The sequence below is a fragment of the Caretta caretta genome, chromosome 3, assembly GCF_965140235.1.
Source record: "Caretta caretta isolate rCarCar2 chromosome 3, rCarCar1.hap1, whole genome shotgun sequence".
Taxonomy (NCBI): Eukaryota; Metazoa; Chordata; order Testudines; family Cheloniidae; genus Caretta; species Caretta caretta.
This window is the reverse complement of record NC_134208.1, coordinates 209,771,089-209,794,686: the sequence shown is the minus strand read 5'-3', so window position 1 is coordinate 209,794,686 and position 23,598 is coordinate 209,771,089. Positions and strand designations below refer to the sequence as shown.

General features: G+C 46.5%; 1 long non-coding RNA gene across 4 annotated transcripts in view; it reads right to left on the bottom strand.

Moving 5' to 3' along the window:
• Nucleotides 1–23,598, bottom strand: part of LOC125633257 (uncharacterized) — a 317,997-nt gene that overhangs the window by 124,076 nt on the left and 170,323 nt on the right. For 3 of the 4 annotated variants that reach the window (XR_012667898.1, XR_007355547.2, XR_007355549.2), the window contains exon 6: nucleotides 9,602–9,719. This is a non-coding gene — a long non-coding RNA (uncharacterized LOC125633257). Of the gene's footprint in view, nucleotides 1–9,601; nucleotides 9,720–15,933; nucleotides 16,568–23,598 lie in introns of those variants that run through there. The other variant, XR_007355548.2, reaches the window with a different exon arrangement.

The window sequence follows — 23,598 nt, the reverse complement described above, 5'->3', positions numbered from 1 at the left end:
TCCCCCTACTCATAGGTTTCCACCCACCTCAGAAATTCTAGCTACAATCCCCTCCCCCAGCCAGGAAGAGTTTAGCACGGTTTTTGGATGACTGACAGAGGAGTCACGTTGCAAGTGTGTGAATACAGCGCAGGCTGCTAGCACAAAACCAAGACACCCCAAGCGTCCTTCCCAGCCACTCCACATCACCCCAAAGTGATGCAAAAGGAAGCCCAGAGAGAAGGGGCAACCGTCAAAAGTCTGAAGCAGGCAATGCCACATACAGAAGATGTTACATTTCTCTGCTGAGTCCTCTCAGAGATTCTCCTGTTCTTTGTCAGCCACAGTACTGGATGAACATGGCCGACAGCAACAAGCATTGGGCTCCAGCCCATCCAGCAAAGAGACCGCTCTCTGTGAGGAATGGGATTGTAATAAAACAGAATGTGGTCACGTATCCTGAGAAAGAGATTCCCTTCTGCACAGGCTGTCTGCCATTAACGTGCTCCTTCACTCGCAACTGCAAAACACACTCTTGTGCTGCTGACTTTAGAGACCTCAGTCAGTGTAAATTCCCTGGTTTAACAGAGTTACCTCTGACCCTACAACGCCTCTGCAGATGTCAGATGGGCGTTTGGAAGGATGGGTTTAGTAGCTAGCTGTATCATACCTGCCTTTTCTGTCTTTTGGAAGGAAACTACCTGGAGAGCCAAGCAGCACAAATTTGAAAATGAAGATCCCGCGTGTTTCTGTGCATGGACTTTCTTTTACGCCCCATCCCCACCAAGGGCCCAGCTGGCGTGAGGAGTGAAATTTGGCCAGATTCAGAATGGTTTGACTCCATCTGGCTCTGTCCTTTACAATCCATGTATGTCAGTGCAGCGCTTTCCCCTTCCTCAGCCAGGTGGGGGAGTTAGTGGCCTCTTTGCAGGTTCATTCCTTGGAAAAATCGATATTCGGCCCTTTGTGTGGTGCTCTAGCATCTAGTTTAGGCAGGGTGGGGGCACATCAAGGGTACCATGGTGGGAGGGGCACAATGGAGCTGGGCTCCACTCTGGTGGCATAAACTCTGGCATGGCTGCTGAGCGGCTCCGACATAGTGGCGAGATGGGGCCTTAGTCTGGGGCTACGGGCTTGATCCTTCAGGAGATAATGAATGGGAGTTTTTTCATTGCCTTGGATGGAAGTAGGCTTGGGGTCTACCTGGATTTTGAAGTGCAATCATTTTGTGTGAAGCTGCACCCTTCCCCTGGTTTCTGTTAACAGGGAAACATTTAGTTCATCACCTTACAGCTCTTCTTGTATCTTCCCCAGTCCTAGGTTACAATTCCACACACGAACACAAACAATGTGGTAAAAATAGTGACTAAAAAGTAGATAAAGGGTGGCAAATTCTAACCTGGTAAAAGGAAATACTGTTTCACACAATACGTAATTAGACTGTGGAACTCACTGTCACAGGAAGTCAAGAATGAGCAAGATTCAAAAAGGGATTGGACATGGATAAAGATAGCAAGAATATTCAGAGTTCTCATTAATGATAACAATTCTGGAAGGGAGATTAAGCATCATGCTTCAGGGTTTAAACCAGTCTCTAATTACTAGCGATCAGGAGGAAACCCTCATGAGGGGTAGATTATCCCACGTCTGCGACTGCAGGACTCAAGCACCTTCCTCTGTGCATGTGGCACTGGGCACTGTCAGAGACAGGACGCTGAGCTAGGCTGGCTTTGGGTCTGAGACCCTGGGCAGTTCCTGTGTTTCTAGTTCAGGGGAAAACCTTCCCACAAAAAGCAAGATAATGTCCAGTTAAGGGATCCTTGTTTAACATGCATGAAGCCCCACATTCACCACTTTAACTGACCTCTCAGTCTCCTGTCCCCCTCCAACTTGTACAGTAGCATATCACATTACTCACCATCCAACTACACTAATGGAAATAACTGAACAGCGAAGATTGAGCCTGGTTCTCATTTACACTGAAGCCACTTTCCACTTCTCTAGCAGTGCAAAGGGGCCACCAAGGGTGTTAAATGTAAGTGACTCCCACTCTGAGATTCCCTGATGCTGCCAGAGCAGGTGGAATGAAACTCACTATGACACCACTGTTACAGAGTCACTTTCAAAGCTCTGACTTCACCGCAGAGTTAATTCAGGTGAGCAGGCCCGAGCACCCGGGTTAGTCTAGCCCAGGTGCAAATGGCCACACTACAAAGCCACATTCAAGTTCCTGTGTCCTCACGGCTGCTGCGCTCAGCTGTGCGTGTCACTGAGACTCCTTGGGGGCACATCCCATGGTTCTTTGTGCCGAGCCGTTCTAGGATTCTTTCCCAGTGAATTGTGGGAGGACTTGTCCGTTCTTCTGGGCACCAGCGGACCATCGACATAAACTGGAATGGTTTAGCCTGCGTCCTCAGTGCAAAGTGGGCAGGCTACCAGCCCAAGTGAAAGCTTCACAGATGCTCTAGCCTGTAGCCCTAGCTGGGTCCGGTTGCACCACCAAACTCATGCCAGAGGGTTGTGTGTGGGGACAGGAGCTGGGTTAAGGACAGCATCTGAATAAGAGCCCAGTTTAACCATGCAGTGAAGACAGACCCTTCCCCAACAGAGTCACTGCCAGGCAAGAGCTAGCAAACAAGCTAGCAAACAAGCCAGCAAAATCCGTCTAATCTAGAAGAGCTGAAATTTAAACGGAGTCTTCATTTGAAAATGTGACTTTAATTTTTGTTATCAAATCTGCAAAGCAGAACCAATAGAAAAATATATTTTTCACTGAGTTAATGTATTTAATCATTTTAGTCTGTGGGCCAGATTATTAAAGATATTTAGAAGCCTAAAGATGTAGATGGGCACCAATCTACACCTGTCAGTGCCTAAATACCTTTAAAAATCAGGCCATATCTCAGTGGATGTCGTTTGTCCCAGCTGCCTCACTTCTTACCCACAGCCTGCAGCATCAACATTGGGAAAACAAAACATCCTGAATTTAGTTTCATTCAAATGAAAAAGAGAGAGGAAGTGTTTGACGTTGGGTTCCTGAACACGGCTTCCAGGAGGCGAAGCACAGTTACGCTGGGACTCACTGCTGGGATCAGATGAACACTGATCCCCTTGGCACATTTGCCAATGACAGGACAGCCAGAAGGCACTCATTTGGGATGGGACTGCGGGGAGGGAAGAAAATGACACACTAGAAGCCCAAGAACTTTTGCAGCTTGTACGTACTATTCCCCCCGCCCTCCCCACCCCCACACACACACTCACACTTTTTTTGGCATGTGATTTAATTTACATTGTTAGGAGTTACATTACTGATACAAAACACACTGTTAAGTGTGGGCATAGGCAGCAGGGTTTTATTTTTTTCTGAAAGGAGACACATAAACCTGAGTTGTGGCTCCAGCAAACAAGAATTACGCTTAATGAGCTGTCAAGAAAATACTGGCTGATCTACAATTTGGCAGGCACTACAGACTCTATTATAACTACCCAGGACTGCAGCAACATGACACTGGAAGCTTTTTTATTGGCTGAATAACGAACTGCTGAGTGAAGAGCACAGAGTATTATTCTATTATATGTGTGTGTGTGTGTGAGAGAGAGAGCGCGCATGTGTATGGCATACTAGAGATACACGTGTGTTACATACACACATGTGGAAGCAGAGAGAGACAGACAGTCATGCTGCCCCAGACCCTGAGCGGGGGCTGAGTTTGAAGAGAGTTCGCTGGACCATTAGTTAATGCTGATTTTCCTCAGAACACTGGGGAAATTCCAAAAGTCTGGAGGAAAACTAACGTTGTACCAGTTTTTGAAAAGAGTAAACGGGATGATCTGGGTAATTATAGGCCTGTCAGTCTGATATTGATCTGAGGCAAGATAATGGAGCAGCTAAAATGACACTCAATTAATAAAGAATTAAAGGAGGGTAGTATAATTAATGCCAATCAACAAGGGCTTATAGAAAATACATCCTGTCAAACTAATGTGATTTTTTTTAAATGAGATTACAAATTTGGTTGATAAAGAGAATAGTGTTGATGTAATATATAGAGACTTCTGTAAGGAGTTTGACTTGATACCTCATGATACTTTGATTTAAAAACTAGAACAATATAAAACGAACATGGCACGCATTAAAAGGATTAAAAGCTGACTAACGGATAGGTCTCAAAATGTAATTGAGATGGGGAATCATTATTGAATGGGTCTGTTTCCAGTGGTGTCCCACTAGGATTGGTTCTTGGCTCTATGCTGTTTAACATTTTTATCAATGACCTGGAACAAAAAATCATCACTGATAAAGTTTGCAGAGGACACAAAAATTAGGGGAATGGTAAATGATGAAGAGGACAAGTCACTAATACAGAGCACAAGCAAACAACGTGTGTTTTAATATTGTTAAATGTAAATGTATACATCTGGGAACTAAGAACATAGGCCATTCTTACAGGATGGGGGCAGCAGTGACTCTGGAAAAGACGTGGGGGTCATGGTGGGTAATCAGCTGAACATGAGCTCCCTGTGTGATGCCATGGCTAAAAGGGTAATGTGATCCTTGGATGTATAAATGGGGGAACTCAAGTAGGAGGAGAGAGGTTATTTGGCCTCTGTATTTGGCATTGCTGTAACCACTGCTTAGAACACAGTGTCCAATTCTGGTGCTCCCAGTTCAAGAAGGATGCTGATAAATAGGGGAGGGTTCAGAGAAGAGCCGCGAGAATGATGAAAGGACTGGAAAACCTGCCTCAGAGTGGTAGACTCCATTTATTTAGTGTCAGAAGGAGAAGAGTTAAGAGGTGGCTTGATTACAGTGTAGAATACATACATGAGGGAAATATTTAAGAATTGGCTCTTCAGTCTAGCAGAAAAAGATCCAATGGCTGGAAGTTGAAGCTAGACAAATCCAGACTGAAAATGAGGCATACATTTTTAACAGTGAGAGTAATTACCCATTGGAACAGTTTATCAAAGGTCATTGTGGATTCTCCATCACTGACAATTTTAAAACCAAAATTGGACGTGTTTCCATAAGCTCTGCACCAGGAATTATTTGGGGACAGGTCTCTGGCCTGTGCGATACAGGAGGTCAGACTAGAAGATGACAATGGTCCTTCTGGCCTTGGAATCTAAGCTTGGGGCAGCTCAGCAGTAGTGGGGGGAAAAGGGTGCAAAGGTAGATAGAAGATGCCAATACATCCACTCTCACTTCCCCAAACCTGCTACACTCCTGGGCCAGTCCCTGAATGTCAATTAGAGCAGCTTCAGGGACGCTCTATGTTCTGCTGGCTGCCAGTGGCCCTGGGGGCCTTTTTCCAAAGTGTAGCTAGGGGACTGGGGAGGTGATGTTGGAGCCGGTGCAGCAGCGTATGCCACTCAAGGTTTCCTCTCACAAGCAGTCCTGCTCCAGCCAGGAAAACTGGCTTTGGGACTGTGCTATGCTTCTGGAGCAGACTTACTGGCCAGGGGGGCCACCCCATGCTGTCTACAACCACATCTGCTCCACTGTCTGTATAAAGCCTCCTTCCCCGACCGAGCAGTTCCCAGGGTGTTCTCGTTACGTGCACAAAGCCAGAGCACAGCCTAAGAAGCTGCAATCATCACATGCCCACCATCCACTGACTTCTCTGGCTCCAACAACGGCAGTGTCTGAGCACTGCCCAACTCCTCCGGGTATTTACCTTCAGAGACCTTGCTCTTATCTCATCCTACAGATGGGTAACTGAGGCAGAGAGAGAGAAAGGGCTAGATGCACAAGGGGATTTATGCACCTAACCTCCCACCCAGCTGCTACCTGGCCCTGCAGGTGCCCAAATGCCCTACGTGCTTACAGTTCCACTGATAAAGTCCCCTTGGCACCTAAATGTCTGTTGGTGGCCTCCATCCTGATGCCCAGCACCCAGCTCATGCCTAAGCCCTGGTGGGATGCTCAGACTCAGTGCTTTCCCTGCCTGTCTTGTGTGCAGGGCCCAATTTAGGAGGCTGTCTCAGAGCACACCTGCTGGGTCGGGCCCTGCACAAGAGGAGGTGGTGGTGCCCTTTCATCCAACAGCTCCAGGGCTAGAGCACTCCTGCAGGTTGCGGGAGACCTGGGTTCAAGTCCCTGTTTAGCATCAGGTGGGATTTGAACCTGGGGCTCCCAGGCTGAGGGACCTGACTCCAGGAGAGGGCTCATGGCTGTGAATCCCAAGCAGAGGCCAGTACCTCCCCCATCTTTGAGGGTCAGGGATTAGACCCCATCCCACTCCTCAGCTTCCCCCACTGCCTCACTCAGGCAGCTCCCTGCTCAGCAGGCTGGCTTCTGTGGATCCCGCTCCCCGTGCGTCATCCAGGGAGCCTGGGCCCAGCCTGCGGCTGCAGATTCCAGTGGGCACCAGGTGCCTAAGAAGTTAGGCATTGAAGCACCGAGCCTACGATCAGTCCACACTACAAAGCTTCCATTGTGCTGCTTAGGAGCATGACTCCCCTCCCGCTCCCCCCTCCCCCATGCCCCGGCCAACACAACTACGCCAGCAGATCTGCTGTGTAGACCCAACCATGCAAGCGCCCCTCTTGGCACAGCTGATGTCACCCAGGGAGGTGGTGTAGCCATGCCAGCTTCCACTGCCCCTGCACGAGCAGGCTGTGCCAGCAAGGCGTCTGCAGTGCAGACTCGCCCTTATTAGTCTTTCCCTTTGTGGATCTAGCCCTAAGTGACATCCCCAGGCCCACCCAGAGCAGAGAACTGGACCAAAGTCACCAGGGTTCCTAGCCCAGCGTCCCAGCCCCACGACCACCCTCCCTCCGCAGAGCCCATTCCGAGCGGCATTCTGTGGAGAGGCTGGTGGCTGCCCAGCAAGGCCCTCAACCATCCCCAGGGAAGTGGTGGATAAACTGGATGGCACCCACCGTGTCACACAGCCCAGCAGCTTCCCAGGGATGCTGACAGAGCACTGCCCTTAGCTAGACAGCTCTGGAAACACGGCCAAGAAAGCAGGATACCTGCCAGCCTCTGAAAGGGAGCCCAGCTTCTGGCAGGGCGCCTTCAGCGCAAGGAGTGTCAAGGCAGAAAGTCAGCAGCAATGGGAGACGTTAACAGCTCTTACACTAAGAACAGAGGGGAGGCGGGGAGGTAGCTACAGCCCATTTACTGAGTGTATCCCCAGCTGGTGGGAACCCACACAGCTCCATTGAAGAGCGTGGGATTGATCCTGATTTCCACTAGCTGAGGATCTGGCCCATAACACTCGCTGGATTGCACTCGGTCATGGTCTCTGCTCAGTGACCTCACTCCCACAAACACCAGGTGCACACAGAAGCTGGGCACGGCACACAGCTGCTGCAGTGGGGCACGCTGGCTGTTGTGCACAGGCCCATGGAATGTAAACATTTTAGCGACATGGCTGAGCCACGTCCAAGGCAAATGAAGAGCCACATCTGGCCTCTCCTCCCCTTTGGCAAGCCTCTGCAGGAGCATTTCAACACAGGAGTTTGTATTAAAATATTGATTTGTATTCATTCGTGGACAGACATTGAAAGAAAATTAAGTCACACTTAGGAAGGAGCAGACATGTGACATTCCACCCCACTAACACTAATGCTGAATTTCCTGGCATTTGGGAGCCTTTTGACATAGTTTTAATTTGTTGTGCTTTGAATTGGGATTTTCAAAGCTGCTTACGAGCTTTGGGTGCCCAAGTCCCATTCATTTTAGGCAGGAGTGAGTGTCTCAGCCTTTGGCTAAAACGCCCACCTAAGCAACCAGCTGGCAACTGGTTTGTATAAAATTCTATAAACCTACCCAGAATTTATAAGGATTCGTTATTGACGATATCAGGCATCAGAGGGGAGCAATATTTTTTTTAATACAATTCAAGGAAAACCACTTTAAAAAAAAAACAACACAATTTTTATTTCTACAGGGGAGGGGGAAAACCCTCATTTGCTTTAAAAGAAACAATGAAAAAAAAATCACAAAACACAAACACCACAAACCAGAAAGTCAAATTTCAGTGCATGGGGTCTGAAGCCTCCGGCCAGGCTCCAGGCCTCCTCCAACTCCCCATTCCTCTCTTTGCAACCAAGCTTCGTCAATTTGCTCTTCTCTGCAGCAGTCCTGATAAAGGAACTTTGATGCTCATTTGCATCAAGCCACAGGCATCCTCTCTATTGTGAGAATCAAAACACACACACACACACACACACACACACACAGGATAAGATTGTAAAACACAAACCACCAATTTATCAAAACATCGGGCACCTCCGAGTTCAAAAGTAAACGAGCAGTCAGTGCACATCAGTTTTCAAGAGGCGATCACATGCACTTCAAGAAGCCCCACTTTAAAGTCTGTGTGGAGAGCAAGGCGACCAGGTGGGTGGGGAAGGGAAGGATGTTATGAAGAACATTTAGTGATTCACCCTCTCAAGCACCCAAGTGCCTACCTCTGATTGCAATACACATTTAGACACAAGCAGCTTGATGCAACATTTGTCACTGTGCAGTGATCTGCATCGACTACCCCAGAAATGAATGAGCCAATTGGTGACTGCAGCATTTATTAGGAAATGTGCTGCCCAAGTATGTTTTGCTATAGAAAGTACTTTGTTATAGGAGGGTCACACAGGAACAAAAAGGGTTTAAAAAGGAGAAATAGATTTTGATGCCTTGCCTAACTCAATAGAGGATCCCTGTCTCCTTGGGGTATTAAAGGAGTTTCATCTCATAACTGCAATCCATTTTATAGCCCCCACCCCCACCCCCCCCACCCCCGCCAACTAATTTTACAGCTGATTTGTATGCAAATGTTTGCTTTATTTCTTTTTCCAAAGTACAGTGAAACCAATTTTCTACTAGCCTTTTCCAGTGAGCCCCAGCTTAAACTAGCTACTTCCAGACTATGACATTCCAGTGCCTAGACTGACTTGGAGACCAAATTCAAGTTCCCTCTGCCCTATGTTAGAAGGGCTTTGCCCAGGAGATTGCGTTGTACATACACAGACCCAGTGCAGTCACTCCGACAGCCTTGTGCTCTCCTTAAGAGTAAGGAAAACACCCAGTGGTCATGAATAGTTTTGGACTGACTCAATATGCTCCCCTAGTTTGATCTAGCTCACATCCCAGCTTAAACCATCTGTATTGCTCATGCAACCAAAATTCCATTTGAGTTGAAGTCAATAAGCTTTTTGGGGGGACAAATTCCTAAGATCAGCCCCAGGTATGTTTATGAGCTCAAGCACTATCCGTCAGCATCATACCTACATTATATCAAACACAGCATTAGATCTACTCTCCCTCCACATGCAGGCACTGGACAGGTTTCTCTGCAAACATGTAGGGGTGAAGGACAGAAGCTGGTTCTGGGCCTCTCGTAAATCTGGGCGAGGAAAATGGCTTTGCTCAGCGGAATACACCCAAAATAAAACCCAAATCCTATTTTTCTGAGCAGTTTCCAAATTTAAAATCATGCCTGCAGAATATAGGAGTGTCCATATGATAAATTAACGTTTTTTCCCCATGTTATATGATGTACTCAGACTTCCAGCAGCTGAGAATCTGGCTCAATTGTGTTTTTGAAAGAGGAAAACACCTAAGGTGGTCTCTTTGTACATTCATCACACTGTGATATTTTTAGACACATACCTCTTCTGAATCTCAGCGGTGTCTGGGCAGTGGGAAAGTAATCATTATGCTGGTGAGCCCACAGCTTGCACTGTATGATGCAACAGAACGCAATGTGGCTGTCTCTCATCTGGACAAGCTGAAAAAGAAAAGGCCTGGAGTGAAAAATCTGGTTTTGAATCATGTGTTCACTTTTAAAGGGGCTGGATGCTGTAACTCTGTGCAGTGGAACCTAGACGTTCGATCAGTCTTCAATAGTGCTGAGAGGTCTCACCTGAGACCAGATACAAACCCATAAGGAGAGATCAGCCCTCCCCTGAGGAGCTCACAGTCTAGATTGACAAGACAGACACAGGATGCGAAGGGAAGCAGAGAGAGAGGAAGAGACTTTCCCAAGTCCACCCAGCAGAGCAGAGTCAGGAATAGAACTCAGGGCTCGAGTCCCGGTCAGGTGACTCCAATGTCACGGTGACTAATACGACTCTACTTCTACACTTGGATGGCTACACTCTGCAAAGGAGGGCGAGCACCATTATTCCCATTTTAAGATGAGGCAACCTGCTGTGCCGCGTTCCTCCCAATGAACCAGCACAGTAAAAAAGCAAATTGGAGTGAGACTGGCGCCCTAAGAACACTTGTGATAGGTGGCATGGCAGAGAGATCTGTACTTTAGGCAGGCTGAGCACAAGGGCCCATGTACTGCTTGCCATTCCAGACGTCAGTTCTCCAGCAAACACCCTGGATTCGGCTTCTTCCCAGGGACCACGCAGCAGCTCCATTACATTTTAAAAATGAAGTTTTTAAATTCATTAAATATGCAGACAACCCAATCCGTCTGACAGCTCCAGCTTCATTTACTGCAGGTCATCTGAGAACCAAGGTGACCTCTGAGGCAAAGCCATCAAGGAGAGTTCAAGGGCCACGCTAGCGAAGGCTGGAGAGAAAAGTGCATAATAAAAGCCCACTAAGCCCTCAGGAGTGTGGACTGCCAGCTTCTTTTGAGAAAGGCTTTTCCCAATAATTTTCCTCAGGGCCTTCTGGAGATTTCCTGGTTCCAGTAGCCTTCAAGGGTGTCAAGGTTCCTTCCCCACTCTGAACTCTAAGGTACAGAGGTGGGGACCTGCATGAAAGACCCCCTAAGCTTATTCTTACCAGCTTAGGTTAAAAACTTCCTCAAGGTACAAACTTTGCCTTGTCCTTGAACCCTATGCTGCCACCACCAAGCGTATTAAACAAAGAACAGGGAAAGAGCCCACTTGGAGAGGTCTTCCCCCCCCGAAATATCCCCCCAAGCCCTACACCCCCTTTCCTGGGGAAGGCTTGATAAAAATCCTCTCCAATTTGCATAGGTGAACACAGACCCAAACACTTGGATCTTAAGAACAATGAAAAAGCAATCAGGTTCTTAAAAGAAGACTTTTAATTAAAGAAAAAGTAAAAGAATCACCTCTGTAAAATCAGGATGGTAAATACCTTACAGGGTAATCAGACTCAAAACATAGAGAATCCCTCTAGGCAAAACCTTAAGTTACAAAAAGACACAAAAACAGGGATGTAGATTCCATTCAGCCCAGCTATTTTACCAGCCATTAAACAAAAGAAATCTAATGCATTTCTAGCTAGATTACTTACTAACTTTTTACAGGAGTTCTGAGCTGCATTCCTGATCTGTTCCCGGCAAAAGCATCACACAGACAGACAGACCCTTTGTTCCCCCCCACTCCAGCTTTGAAAGTATCTTGTCTCCTCATTGGTCATTTTAGTCAGGTGTCAGTGAGGTTATCTTAGCTTCTTAACCCTTTACAGATGCAAGGGTTTTGCCTCTGGCCAGGAGGGATTTTATAGTTCTGTATACAGGAAAGGTGGGGTTACCCTTCCCTTTATATTTATGACAGAGGGGGACTCCAGAATGGTCCTTCTGCAAGGTTTCATTGGTTATTTTCAGTGGAAGAGAAATGTTTGGCCATTGCAGCTACAAGGAGAATTGACCAGATTGTTGTAGCTGATTGGCTTCAGTACAAACCCCTCACGACAGGAACATACCAACCACGCGGAGCATCAGCCGTTGAGAGCAGACCCTCAAAACAAGGCCCCCAACCCCAAGGGTAGACGTGCCCCAACACTAATGAGACTAAAGTAGTCAATCCACGACAATTTCCAACTGCCAAACAGACATGAGCAAGCGCGAGACGGAGAGGGAAGCAGCTACAGAGCTGGCTGGCTTCACCTCAGGCTTGTCACAATGGCCAGAGAATCCTGAGAGACTGCCAAGGATGTGTCATCCCCACGATTGCGAAGAGACACTGCACGTGGTCGCCTCAAGTACCTCCGCGGTGATCCGGGCAGCTAACTCACTCAGGTGCTTTTGGAATTCCCACTAGGCACCTATCTGCATCTTTTAGGGGCCTAAAGAACTTTGTAAATTTGACCCTAGGACCTAACCCTATTTTCAAAAGTGAAAATGGGCCTTAGCAGCCTTTGAAAATTTTACACCTAAGTCCAACCCACTACACCACTGAGTTAGTTGCCTAAATACCTTAGAAGATCTGGGCTCCCATCTCTCCTGTGGGTTTTGGTTGAGCACAGAGCTGGTCTGTCAGCGCTATGGGCTGCTCTATTAGGGGAGAGTCCAAATTAAGCAAAGGGAAGGGAGTGGGAGGCATCAGAGATGGCCTCACTCCAAAGTCTGGAGTCCTGAGGGACAGAGAGACAAGAACTGCCCAGCACTGGGCTGAAGAAGCCTCCTGCTAGAGACAGATTCTCTCCACCCTCTCTTTGGGTTTATTTTCAGTGTGGTTCACTTTGGAATGCTCCCATCCTGGCTAACTCTGTGACCTATTGTGAGCGAGAACTGGGGAGAACAGGAGAGCCGAGGTGGGACCAAGAGCCCTTCTGCCTTGGTGCAATCCGACTGACGCTTCGGCCTGCTCATCACCTGATTGGAACAACTGGCCCCACAGTTCTAGACTGGCGTATCCAGAAGCGTCCAATCGGAATGTCGCGCCACTCTAGAGGCGGAAGCAAGTATCCCAAATCCTGTCCCTGCCTTATCTAGGTCCACTACAGAGAGCCCTTTTGTGTTCAAAATGCTTCATGTCCTTTAAGGGCGGTTTGAAAATTATTTATAAACACTGCTTGTAACAAGCCCAGCCACCCAATTTAATATTCCCCTTAATGAAGGCTCCATTCCTTTCTTCTTCTCTTTCCCCCTAAGGAGCAAATAATATGTTTGTTCATGGAAAAATACATTGTAAGGGATCATTGCCATGGAATCATATGCACATCTGTTCTTAACAGGTTTCAGCTGAAACTACTGAAAATATACATAGGTCTACTTATGTGGAACAACTTAAATATGATAAGATTACAATTTGGAGGATAACAATGTGTTTAGCTATGGAAAAAGTAAGCCCCTTTCTAAATGCTCTTTCCACACACAATCATAACTTTTTACCACATATGTCGTCAAGGGGACAACATTTGTTGAGGATTAAGAAAGAACCCAGCATTGCAAGATTAGTGGCAAACAAACTCAAGATGTTCGAACATCTTCCCCACCAGCATTTAACTCCTGCATTACTATGTAATTACAAGCGATAGCCAGGCCTACCTCTCCCCAGCCATTAAGAATGAGCAAAGAAAAGGCTCCAAGAAGCCCAATTTGGTGTTGCCACCACAATGTGGTTGGGATCAGCTGTGTGTGTGTGTGCGCGTTCGTGTTCCAAGATTTTCCTCTTCCAGCGTGCATTGATTTCCCCCCAATTATGCACAAACGTTCGCTTTGGCATTCACACACAGAACTTGGCACTGGACAATAAGGCAGCACAATAGGAAGCAGCAGTATTAAAAATGTGCCATCAGAGAGCATCAGCTAAAATTGGCATTGACAAGCCCCCTTAGGAAATCTGACATTGTCAGTCGGTTTTTCATTTCCCACTACACCCTGCTGGGGATATTCACCTTTGTATTAAATCAAAAATGTCCCTAATTTAACAAGCTGCACAGTAGAAAACAATAGCAAATGACAGTTTCATTATAGCTGGATTTGTGGATCAAAGCAAATATGGTGTAGCTTGTACTTTCATTCAGGGATATTTTTAATTCCCCTTTTTTTACATTAACTTGCTAAGGTGATTGTATGTTTTCAAGCCAACTATGCAAGCAAATTTTAAGTCACTCCCCAGTACTCTCATTAATACACGAAATGCCATGTCCTAAATTTCTTTGTAGGAAAACTTTTGAGAGATAAAATGCCGGAGAGCCCACTCACACAGGCACTGTTTGGAAAAGGCAGCAAGTAACTCGGTGTCTTGGGAACTCTGGCCTCCAAGCTCCTGAGCGGTCATTTGCCAGAGTTCTACCATGTTAGGGAGACACAGTCTTTCAGGCGTGCAGTCCTTAGTGCTGAAAGGAAGCTCTGCTGGGTCACCTTTCCCATCACCCAGCACCCGTGCCACAATCGATTTCCTTATCCTGACGCCATCCCTGATAGATGGTGCCCGTCAACTTCACAGCCTCCTCCATCAACTCACTCATCTAATGACTAGGAGGATTTCCCCCATATCTCTAATCCTAAAGGTTTGATGCTGAAATTTTAGGTCCTTTTTTCCTTCTGATTCTGCTTTTGTTGACTAATAAGACTACCTGGTCCCTGTTCTCTCGGTAACAGCCCCTTCTGTACTGATTGGCAGTTACGGTGTCTCCTTGCTGTGTTCCTTTTTCTGCACTCAATATGTTGAGCTCTGAGGGCCCAGTTCTCATTTTCATTGCTCACTGCAGGCCTGGAGAGTGGGGACAGGGCTGCTAGCCACTGGATAAGCTAGAGCAGCCTTTTGTTCCACTGCCAATGGCCCTAATACCCAGAGCACAGCAGGGCTATCTCCATGCCACCTTCCCCCTTGGCCACACCCCAAAAATGCATCCAATGCTAAGTCATTGTAGCCGTCATGGTCCCAGAGTATTAGAGAGAAAAGGTGGGTGAGGTCATACCTTTTATTGGACCGACTTCTGTTGGCGAGACATTGGTGCAAGAAAAGATATGACTTCACCCACCTGTTCTCTCCCTTGCTTAGGGCTGTCATGGGGCAAGGGTGTGTCATAAAGCCAACACTCTCAAATCTGCATCATCCAGGAAACTCCCCACACTGAGGTCTTCCCTGGGGGAGAAGACTGACTGATTGCACCAGCCTGTCAGAAAGCCACAGGCTGAGGGAGCATCTAGCACACAATCTTTCTGCACAACTTTTGCTTTGCAACTTCTTCCATGGTTTGGTGAACTTCTCCATCTCTGGACTCTACTGCAGACCTGCAAGTGGGTCTCCAGGCCAGGTCTAAGTAGTGCCAACCAGAGATGAGTAGTAATAACTGTTAATGATTATCCGTAACTTGCATTAAAGCATTTGCTTTATATTGTGCCTAGCTGCAAAAATAGACCCAGTGCTTCCCAATAAAACAAATACAAAGAAAGACCTTCTAAAATGACTTCTAATTTGGAGTGCCTCCATTTTTGGCTGTCCATCATGAGTGGATTTGGAGACACCAGGGAAACGGACAGTAGCAGGTGACATTTAACTTGGATAAACAGAAGGTGAAATATATTGGCTGAAATACTAGAGTCTAAGATTTCCTATTCCAGATGGATCCTGCAAATTGAGAGCTTTTTGGGAAAAAGACTTGAGTCCTTGTGGACAGATTTCAGTAGTTACTAACACAAACACAATGCTCAAGTGCATTAGGGGAAAAAAGGTAAAATATAATACATAAACTAGGATAGTGACATATTGTACATTGAAGATGGCTTCTCACTTATCTGGGTCCAGATTTGATTATCTGAGGTTAAGAAAGCTGTTGCTGACACTGAAATAGCCTAGTGAAGGGCAACAAGGATCATCAGAAGTGTGTTGGGAATTACGTATATGAGGAGAGATGAAAAAAGCTAGGATTATTTAACATAAAAAGGAGAACTGGAGAAAGACACGATGAAGGGACTCCAAACAATAAAGGGTAGAATGACAATTGATCAGTTCATTCCCTTTTTGTCCTGTCCCTAAATATGAAAAACATGCAACTTGATGAAATTAAAGAGCAGTAAAAATCAGGCCAGTATAAAGGAAACACTTTACCCGGAGTAGAATAACCCTGTGGAATTCATTGCTGCTGGCGATGACTGGACACACGCTGCAGACAGGATTAGAGAAGGACCACATTACTTCATGCCCACTAATGACAGGTCTAGCTGTGCAAGCTCTGACAACAAGGAGGATAACAAAATCTCCTTCTCAATCAAAAAGGAACATCTCACCCTCTTCCACTTCCCCCATCACGTCCACAATTACAGCATTATTAGTATTTACCATTAAAAGGGCGGTAGCTTCAAACCAGATCCAGCCCCATTGTGTAGGGTGCTGTACAAACATGTGATAAACAGCCCCTGCCCCGAAGAGCTTGCAATAGTGTCTGAAGAGATTAGGTTTCTTTTCCCATGGTCCTCTCGGGGGGCACACAGCACTGGGAGTCCAGAAGGACAAAGGCCTGATCTGATACAGTAAATCTTTTCTTCTGGTTATTGACTTGATGGTCGTGCCTTAGCTAACTTGGTTCACTCTGTGGCAGCATCAGCCCCACCCAGCACTCTGTAGAACAACAAGCGGTGATGTTCTGCTCTCCGTCAGGGTCAATCTGAAACTCCCCAGCAAGCCCAGGGAAAGTCCCCAGGATTACAGCTCCCTGCCCCCAGCGGTCCTCTAAGTTCCTTTCAAAGCAATGAGAGGTCCCTGATCCACTCCATGTCAATCTCCCTCCCTTCGTGACAGTTTCTTGGGCTGGTTCTGGGCTGCATTTCCCTCCGGACTTCTGCTGATTCCATTAATAGCCTCGACTTGGCCGTCTCCTTGGTAGATTTATGGGACGCTGCAATCAGTGAAATGGGCACCAAGAATGGATATTTCCCTCCTCTAGAGCTCAGACTTTACACATTCGACTCCTTCCCTTTTTTTAAACAGGCCAAATATTTACACAAAGGTTTGAGGTCATTAAGAAGGGCAGTTTTCAAATGCTTCATGCCCATTTGCAGTCTGAGCACGTTCTCATGGCCAGTGCCTCATTCCTTAACCCTTACAACACTGGCATTTTCCACACTGCCACTCCCACGGCTGTACAGGACATAGCCAGTGCGGCGTACTGTTTACATTGCCTGTCATCCACCCTCCACTGGGGTTAATAAGAGACGCTATGACCAGCACCATGGCAGGATATATTGAACGTACAGTAAGCAAAACAAGCAAAAAACCAAAACAAACAGAGCTACATAAACAGACCACAGATGAGAGCAGAGTGGAATTTGGCATAATTCACTACAGTAAAGGGAGAAAATAGATCGAGTTTCACAAAGTATCTTGCTGATTTTGGTTTGGCCTTGATTTAATAATTGGCTCTGGGGAAGCTGGCACTGAATTCTAGCAACGGACCTTTGTTTCCAACTCCCAATGGTTGGTTAATCTCCCTCCCAGCAGGGGGAGACAGACCGGAAGTTGAATAAATATAGGTCAAGAAATCTTTTTGAACAAGGGTTTGATCTGGCTGCCTGGATGAATCCACACTCTGTAGTTGTGGAGACAGAGCCTAGGTCAGCAGTGTGCATAGAGGGGCGTCAAGCCAGCTGGAATCCGGGGAAATGGGGAGAGGATCCCCATGGACACAGCCTGCCCCATTCCTGGAGGGCTGGGGAGCACCTACCAGACAGCAGTCCCTTTCCACAGGGGGTGGGCTGCCTGCCCCGTGGCCAGCGCAGGAAGAGGCATGGCCCCGAACAGAGAAAAGCCAGGGTTACAGCTGCATCTGAGGCCCAGGAAATGGAAGCTGAGGAAGTTTTTTCTCAGCCAGCCGAAGAGGTACTCGGACAGGACCGCCAGCTTGAGATAATTCAGCTGCCCTGAAACAAGGCAGTGGCCTGTACAGTTCTCTTCCCAAGTGGGACTGGCTGGCAAACGGAGAATCCTTGAACTGGGGTCGAGTCTCTCCTCCATCAAAGGGTACTGGCAAGCAGCGTGCCTCCCCCGGCTTGCTCACACATTCGTTGTTGGCTCTGCTTGTCGGCTCTTCTGCACAGGGACGGCGCAACTCGCACAAAGCCCTGCGCGGATGAGCAAGTAAAGGGACTGCTCCAGGGCAGGGAGGCTCCTTGCACACAGCCTGCTGGTCCACACAGGCGGATAACACTCAGGGCCTCTGTTTGTACAGAGCCTGGCACCATGCAGCCCTGGTCCCACTCGGGGCCCCCAGCTGCTACTGGAGCACGCCAGGAGCAACAACAGCGGGTCAGTGGCTGCACCAGGTTGAAGATTTGAGGGTCCCTGGCGTTTCAGAGCCTGCGTCACTGGTAGATCTCTCTGTTGGGATGAATCGCAGCAAATGGGCATCTCCCAAAGCCTGGATGACCAAGGCTATGGGCTAGACCTGGGCTCACAGTCAGGTGTCTGTCTTCATTCCCTGGCCTCCTATTCATGGACTCCAGGCAGAGCTGCACCTGTGCAGAGCACAGCCAAATGCACACCCAGGGAACAAAAGCAAGCGCTCGGCTGCAGGTTCTAATCCAGAGAAACTGCTGCCCCGAGGGGCTGTCTGAACACAAGGTCTGAACGGCCCAGCTTGTTCGGATTTGGCAGCCCCTTTCAGGAAGTGCCGTTCTTCGCCACTGCAGCAAGGGAACATGTTTAGCTGCTCCAAAGCAAACTCCCTTAGCTGTGCTCATTAGTAGTTTCTCCATGTGCAAGGGCGCAGCAAAGTCTCCCCCGAGCACCTGGCTAGCACAGGAGAGCAAGGGGACTATAAGGGTGCTCCACTACCGTGCTGGGGCTGATCAGCAGGGCCAGGGCTAACGGGGCTTCTAGCCACCTCCCGCCCACTTGGCACTCCTATACAGAGTCCCAAAGTGGCCCTTTCCTCTGACCACACACAGCAGAAAAGTTCCCCTTCCTCCTGCGTTTTCACACACCAGGCCCAAGAGTCCATTTCCAGGCCCCGACTGATCCCGGCCGTGAGAACCCAGACTGCTGCTGACACACCCCACGACCTTGTAAAATGTTGTGAAACAAGTCAAGTTAGGATACAGCAGACTTACTGATGCTAACCAGAACTCCCTGGGCAATGTGCCAGAAGACACCTAGCTTAGTACTCTATTAAAAGTTTTCTGCCTACCCTGTAACTGGCTCTACCTTGCAGTCACTGAAATAGTATAACGCAATGTTTTCCCTCTGGATATAAATGGGATCCCTATTATTTTCAGTCATCGGAACACATGGTTCATCTCAAGAGGATAGCCCGTGGCTAAGGGGGGGGAGCATTCTAAGTTTATTCAGCTTACGCAGATCTAGCCACTTCAGAGTTCCAACTCTCAGAGAATACAAACAGTTTGATCTTACTCAGCAGAAAGTATCCTGGTCATGCGAAGTAGGATGCTGTTTAGACACTGCCCAAAGCTACAGCTGGATGTGAAGCTGTTATGACATTTTTCATGACTCAGATTTGTCCTTTTAATGTTTAAAAGAGAATGGAGTACTTAAACAATTAAAATTTAAAAATACCCATCAACTTTGTGTTTTCTTTTCATGTTGCAACAAAATGTGTGATGTCTCCAGCTTGACTTGCAGGTTCCAAGATAACGTGCACATTTTAGTGTGTTTTAAAATTATTGTAGTTAGGTGCTGATGACCAGGAATTAGGATGTAACTTACCAACAATGCTAGGCCTTGTAAAAGTGGGAAGAGATTAGTGCTGATCAAAATTTGTCCATTAAAACATGTTCCAGTGGAACATGGATTTTGGCAAAATGGATACTGCTGCAGGAAATGTCCGTTTTCAATTTATAGTTTTTCCCTCAAAAAAGTCAACAACAGAAAATTTTGCAGTTCACAGCCACTGAAAACTGAAGATTTTTGGCCAAACTCCCCAAACATTTTTGACGGAAATTTTGCCCTTCTCAGTTTCTGAAAAACATTTTTGGTTTGCGGATTTTTCAGTATTTTGACAGGAAAAGCCCACAATTTGGAAAAAACAAAACAAAACAAAACAAAGTGTCAAAACAATTTTTTGGGGGAAAACCACTTCCTGTCAGCTCTAGAAATTCTATCCAATAGTCCAGTAAGGACTGCCCTAATAATGATAAAAGTTATGGTCACTCTCCCTCACTCTGCAGCATCTGAATTTCCGAGCAGCCGGTGGATTTCAGTGAGACTCCTCCCACCATAAGGTACAATTCACCAGGAGTAACAGTGGTAGACTCTAGCCCAATGAATTCCAGTCTGAATGATTTTGGGATACCACACCCAGCTCTATGGGCTGCAGGAAACATCCACTCAACATTAGAGTTCAAGGCATCACAGAGTGGCTTTAATGCTGCATTTTATTCTGAATCTAAGGTATATATGGAGAAGGTTGGGGACGGTCATAACTAAACAAATTCAAATAGATTCATAGATTCCCAGGCCAGAAGGGACCATTGTGATCACCTAGTCTGACCTCCTGTACAGCACAGGCCAGAGACCTGCCCCAAAGCAATCCCGAGAGCAGGTATTTTAGAGAAATATCTAAATCTTGATTTTAAGATGGTCAGTGATGGAGAATCCACCGCGGCCCTTGGTAAATTGTTCCAATGGTGAATTATTCTCACCTATTTCCTGTCTGAATTTGTCCAGCTTCAGCTTCCAGCCATTGGATCGTGTTAGATCTTTCTCTACTGCACTGAAGAGCCCATTATTAAATATATGTTCCCCACATAGATACTTCTAGACTATAATCACCCCTTAACCTTCTCAAACTAAATAGATTGAGCTTTTTGAGTCTGTCATTATAATAAAGCATGTTTCCTAATTCTTTAATTGTTCTCATGGCTCTTCTCTGACCCCTCTCCAATTTATCAACACCCTTCTTGAATTGTGCCCACCAGAACAGGACACAGGATCCCAGCAGCAGTCACACCAGTGCCAAATACAGAGGTAAAATAACTTCTTTACTCCTATTCAAGATTCCCATTTATGCATCCCAGGATTGCATTAGCCTGTTTGGCCACAGCATCACATTGGGAGCTCACGTTCAGCTGATTATCTACCATGACCCCCAAATTTTTTTTCAGAGTCACTGCTTCCCAGGATAAAGCCCCTCCATCCTGTAAGCATGGCTACATTCTTTGTTCCCAGATATGTACATTTACATTTAGCTATATTAAAACACATATTGTTTGCTTTCACTCACTTTCCCAAGTAATCCTGATTCACAGTGATGTGTGACCGGTCCTCCTCTTCATTATTTACCACTCCCCAATTTTTGTATCCTCTGGAAACTTTATCAGAGATGATTTTAGGTTTCCTTCCAGGGCATTGATAAAAACGTTAAGTAGCATGGGACCAAGAACCAATGCTTGCAGGACTCCACTGGAAACATGCCCACTCAATAACAACACAATTACATTTTGAGACCTGGGACCAACATGGTTACAACAACGCTGCATATTATGTTTTGAGGCCTATCGGTTAATCAGTTTCTAGTCCTTTAAAGTGGGCCATATTAATTTTATATTGCTCTAGTCTTTTTAATCAAAATGTCATGTTGTATCAAGTCAAATGCCTTACAAAAGTCTAAGTATATTATGCCAATACTGTTATCTTTATCAACCAAACTTGTAATCTCATCACAAAAAAATCAAGTTAATTTGACAAGATCTGTTTTTCATAAATCCATGATGCTCTGCATTAATTACATTATTCTCCTTTAGTTCTTTATTAATCAAGTCCTGTATTAGCTGCTCCATTATCTTGCCTGGGATTGATGTCAGGCTGAAAGGCCTATAATTACCCGAGTCATCCCATTTACCCTTGTAAAACATTGACACAGCATTGGCTTTTCTCCAGTATTTTGGAACTTCCCCATTGCACCATGACTTATTGAAAAGCAACATTAACGGTCCAGCAAGCTCCTTGGCCAGCTCTTTAAAAACTCTTTGGATGCCAGTATCCAGACCTGCTGATTTGAAAATAGCTGACTTCGGTCCCTGACCTTTAACATTCTCTGGAGGTACTAACAGAATGGAAGGAGTGTTATCACCATATGATGAGACTGCATCATCTGTTTTCCCCCAAATACAGAGCAGAAATCTTACATGATAGAACAGAAGTTACAGAAGTATTAAGAGTAGATGATCACTGCTATTCTAAAGGCATCCATGCAGTGTTCAGTAGGCTAAAGGAGACTTTCCAAAGGAGGAAAAGGCCCAGACCCTATATTTAGGTACCTCACCCCCACTGATCCCCTAAATACCTCTGAGGATCTGGGCCAAAGTTCACAGAGCTCCTACTAGCTCTGCTCGGGGGCGGGGGGGTCTCCCTCTTGGCTTGTCTAACAGGCCTGCTGCCAGCTGCATAGGAAGCATTCGAAGTTGAACAGGGAAGGAGCCATGACGATATAATTTGCCCGTCCATGCAGGGAATAAGTGCTAGCCCATCTGCCTAGGACTGCCATTTATGGTCCACAAGGGTCCCATATTGGATCTCAGCAGCACTCACACAGTCCAGTTCCAGTTTTTGGATAGGGTCCCAACTAATTGAATACATACGTTGCCTGGCCACTTGTTGGCAGATAACACATTTCCTCTAGAAACCCACCTAGGCTATACCCAAAGCCCTTCAGTTCTGCAGCCAGGGGACTGGTCTCCAAACACACCCCAGACAGCAGAATTGTGCTCCTGAAGCCAAGGAAAAAAACTCTCTCTCACTCTGTCCCAGAGGACTGTGAAGAAAAACTTGGAAACCTGAACCCAGTGCAACCGACAGCCTAACACAGTCTGTAAGATGCAGAGCGCCCCATGTAACTTAACAGACAATTTAACGGTCACTTTTAAACATTGCTACTGTTAACTTCTGCACCACTGAGGATTTCAACAGAAGCTTCTAGCTAATGTCTATCCCCACCAAGCCAAACCCTGTCTCCTAGCAGTACCAGAAACCCCAACTTCCCCCTGCCCAGTTGCCAGAAACCACCAGCTTTGCCCTGACAGCGTCTGTGTGAATGCCAAAACCTGCAGCACCTTGAAATCCACTATTTCTGAAAAGCATTTGCTTTGCTCTTTGCACATACTGGTCCTAAGCACGGTGCATGCTTGTGTGTCTATGAAAGTGCCAATCATAAATATCTCAGGCTACAACACACTTACTGTAAGTTCAGTAAGAACTGCAATATTTAAGCCAACCCAAAAGAATGAAATCGCACAGCATAGTAGGAGCCTGACAACTCACAAAAACACCACTGCATGTTTAGACTCTAAGTTACTAGGAAAGAGATCAAGACAAAGACAGGTCAGGCAAAGGAGAGGATGAGGGGAGTTTAAATTGGCTCAAAAAGGCTATCAAAAAAGATGAGGGAAGCAAAGAGCCAGCTCTTGTCTGCCGCTGGTCTCCTGCCACGCCAAACTCCAACCCCATAATATCAAAGCTCTGTGATTAAAAAACGTACCAGATGCAGTGTTCTCCCCCCTCAAAAAGCCTCTCTTCACTCCTTTTTTGCAACAGGAACACCTTCTCATTCTCACAGGCCATTCTACAGGAAGCTTAACATTCTCAGGATTGGTTTCAGAGTAGCAGCCGTGTTAGTCTGTATCCGCAAAAAGAACAGGAGGACTTGTGGCACCTTAGAGACTAACAAATTTATTTGAGCATAAGCTTTCGTGAGCTACAGCTCACTTCATCGGATGCATTTGAAGCTTATGCTCAAATAAATTTGTTAGTCTCCAAGGTGCCACAAGTCCTCCTATTCTCAGGATTGGTACCTTTTAAAAATTATTTACCTGTTCACGTAACGCCTGGCAACTCAGCAGTCTTTAGCTCAAACATACGGAATCACTGAATGGGAAAATGAAATTATTCACAGAGATGATTCATCTGTGACTTTCTGAACAGAACCAAATCCCTCGAACTATTGGCCCTGATTGTGGGGAATACTGTGGCAGGCTTCAAATTTTGGTTCTACACTAG